Raw genomic sequence first — 3,821 nt, forward strand, 5'->3', positions numbered from 1 at the left:
AAAGATGTTCATTCTATAATTCCCTATGCTTTTCCAAATAGTTGTTGCATTTCACAACTTAGAAAAGAGTTTAGAAATTCATTCAACATAACAAGATAAAGTAAATTAAAAGAAACCAGAAAAAAAGAAGCAAAAGGAAAATAAGAGCAGTAAAAAAAAAAACTTTATAACCCATACTAAATGCATCAGATAACCTTTTTTTTTTTTTTTTTTTTTCTGAGTCTCATTCTGTCATCCAGGCTGGAATACAGTGGTGCCATCTTGGCTCGCTTCAACCTCCGCCTCCCAGGTTCAAGCGATTCTCCTGCCTCAGCCTCCCAAGTAGCTGGGATTACAGGAATGTGCCACCACACCCAGCTAATTTTTGTGTTTTTAGTAGCATGGGGTTTCACCATGTTGGCCAGGCTGGCCTCGAACTCCTAAGCTCAAATGATCTGCCTGTCTAAGCTTCCCAAAGTGCTGGGATTACAGGTGTGAGCCACGGAGCCTGGCCTAGATAACTTTCTTACAAGCGGCTGGAGAAATTTAATAGGTGGTATAGGAACTTCATGTTTCTCATTTTAAGCTCTAGGAAGCACTTTAGTCCTGGAACTTAGAGTCAATCTGTAAGAAACAGATAGATTGTTGCTTAGAAAAGCTCAATTTACCAATCCAGCATGGAGGCTGGATTTCAGTGCAAACCCGAGGTGGGTGACCAGTTCAGAGCCTGTTTCTCCGGGTGCAGATGAGAGCCACGGAGAGCTCTGTCAGCCCAGGGGAGAGGGGGGCTGGACGGATTTATTGCAGAGGGCCTCCCTGGGCAGAGGATCAGAACGAGGAAAAGGACGAGGAACTGACCACTGGGGAAGCAGCTGCTCTTCATGGGCCTCTGACTGAGCCCTGATCCTGTGTGCTTGGCCCTCCTTTCACAGCACGGGGCATTTTGAGTGAGTGAAGATGCCTCCCAATGGTTTGGCTCCCAAACATTTGATTCTTCTCACCCGCCATGGTCTTCACCTCTCTGTCCCTTCCCCTGCCCTTGCCCTGGAGAGCTGGAAAGGCAGTAAATCAGTGGAAGGGGCTGCCCCCACCCCAAGGCATTCACACCATTCCCTGGCCCATTTCCCAGCACAGGTCACAGGCAGAGTCTTAATCTGCTGCACCTGCAATTCTTTGATCCATTTTGGTTTCCTTTCTTTTGAAAAACGTTGACCGCAGTGCAGTCTTGACTCTGTTGCTTTGAAAACCCTCTTCCTGTGAACTTGTGATGCTGGTGATAAAGAAAAGGGCAGAGGGCTGCGGGTCTCACCAGGGGCCTTTGTTATGGGCGCTGAAGGGGAATAAATATCACAGTGGGTAGAAAGTGGGGCCGGGCCTGGAGAGGCTCTGAGGGCTTGGGTTGTTCCGGCCCTAGGCTGGAGACATCCAGGGCCAGGCGGCTACTTTCTAATAATCAGGCTTCCCAGCTGCCCTGGAGCCCAGTGAGGCCGCAAGCTTCCTCCCACCTAGATGCTACTGTCTAGGGTGCATGGGAGGATCCCCACACTGGGGGAAGTGAACGCAGCACTGCCTAGTTTCCTACCAGCTGGGCCCACGATTCTAGGCAGAGCTGGGCCTCCTGGTCTAGCTGCCTGCCCCTCTGCCACCCTGAGGGCTGACGCTGCGCTGCCTACAGGCCTGCTGCTGCTGCTCTCCAGCAGGGCAGAGAGGTCAGGCACCCCACCCTCCCACAGCTGCAGGACTGGGGTGTGAGTGAGTGTGTGGAGAAAGCGTTTCTGGGTTCCATTCCCGGCAAGGACTCTAAGACCTCCTGAGCCAACCTCTCGTCAGTGCTTGTTCTGCTGCCCAGGGCTTCTGGGGCTGGCGACTGGCTTCTCAGTGGCCCCGATTTTGTGTTCTTGTTGTTGATTCTTGGAAACCAAATGCTGGCAACCAGCCTGTGCCTGCCGGACTCCAGGCTGGGGCCCTTAGATACGTGACTGCTTTTCAAATTTGGAACAACCAAAACATAAGCATGCTCATCAACACTCTTGTACAAAGAAGGAAACTGAGTCAGGATTGGGTGTCTTCTTCCAGTCTGCCTGCCCACTTTCTCCATCTTGGTCTGCCCCCTAGGACTGTGGGAACTATATCCGTGGGTGCCCTTACCCTCTGCCTTGGTCACTGGGGAGCACCAATAGCTTATGGGAGGCAGAGAGGAGAGTGAGGTCAGGGCACTTAACCTCCTGCAGGGTAGCCACAGCCTGGCTGCATCCCTCCATGAGGCCACAGCTGCTGCCAGCCCTATCTACTCTGCTCCAGAGCTCTGCAGGTCTGGTGACCTCCCCTGGGCTCATCAGGTCCAGCAGCAGAAAAGCCTGATGCTCTTGGTCCAGGTTCCTGCAATCCTTTTCCAAGACCTTTGACAATAGTCTCCTTATTGAATACCTCTCAAATCCCCCAGTTTGACTGTGTTGACAGCTTCCTCCCGGGACCCTGCATGATCCATACCATCCAGCCAGTTGATGAGCAAGGACTCCTAGGTCTGCCGAGTCACTACAGACTGCAGCTGGGCCACAGGAGGGGGTCCCCCTTTCTAATTCCTGCTCTTTTTTCTGGCTCTGCTCATACCCTCATCCATGTACCCCTGTATCCCTGCTTTGCCTCTCACCCCAACCTACAGTTCTTCCCCTGCCAGATGTCTGGGGATGTCTAGAAGATGAGAGTCACAGCCAAACAACTGCTTCCCCACCCCAGCCACCCATGATGCATCCGGGAAGTGGTGCTCATTGGGATCTGAGCTCTGAGGCGTCATAGGGCAGTCATAGAGGCCCTGGGTCCTTGAGACAGGTGTCCTGGAAGCCAGTGCATGGAACCAGGGTGATTTCACATTGCTGGAAGAGTCCTCTTCTCTGGGGACCCCTTTGCCAGTAAAGCCCACCCACTCACCTACTCACTCACTTGCAATTCAGAGGGGCTGGCTCACTACCAGGCCCACCCCAAGGGACCTGTGTATCACTTCCTGTGGGAGACTGTCCCTGGCCCCTGGCAGTGGCTGGCTGCCCCATCACATGCTCCCAGCACATCGTCTCTCCTCATGTTGTAACCCATATCACGCTGACATGGCTTGTCTGTTGTCCGCGTCCACCACTGGTCCCACCACAGCCTGGAATCCCTTGCACCTGGCACAGTGCTGGGCACACAGAGAGGGCTCAACAAATGTTTGTTAAATTAAAATGGAAAAAAAAGTATTTCAATCAATACTATGCAGGTTACTCTTCCTGCATCTAGGTGGCCGCTGAAAGAACAATGACCAGCTCTGCAGCTGGGGTCCTAAAGAGAACACCAGCCTACCGAGTCTGGAGACTGGTCTCTGTCCCTGCTGTGCCTCATGCTAAGTATGTGCCTCTGGTCAAAGTCTCTGAGCTTTAGGTTTCTCATCTGTAAGATGGAGATAGTACTTACCTTCGTTTTCTATTGCTTCATAATAAATTATCACAAACTTAGAGGCTTAGAACAGGACACATTTGTTAGGCTTAGCTGGGTCCTCTGCAAGGCCACAGTGAAGGTGTCAGCCAGGGCTGGGTTCTTCATCTGGACGCTCAACTGGGGATGGATCCACTTCCAGACTTATGAAGGTTGTTAGCAGAATTCATCTTGTGGTTGTAGAACTAAAATCTTTGTGATAACTGTTGGTGGGGGGCTGCTCTCAGGTCCTAGAGGCCACCTGTATTTCCTTACCACAAAGCCTCTCTGTATGCCCCTTCAGATCATGGCACTTCTTCAAATTCAGCAAGGAAGAAAATGTCTAGCACCAGTCTGCTAATAAGCTCAGGTCTTTTTTTTTTTTTTTTTTTTTTTTT

Source organism: Rhinopithecus bieti, unplaced genomic scaffold (assembly GCF_001698545.2).
Source record: "Rhinopithecus bieti isolate Rb0 unplaced genomic scaffold, ASM169854v2 scaffold_3040, whole genome shotgun sequence".
Taxonomy (NCBI): Eukaryota; Metazoa; Chordata; class Mammalia; order Primates; family Cercopithecidae; genus Rhinopithecus; species Rhinopithecus bieti.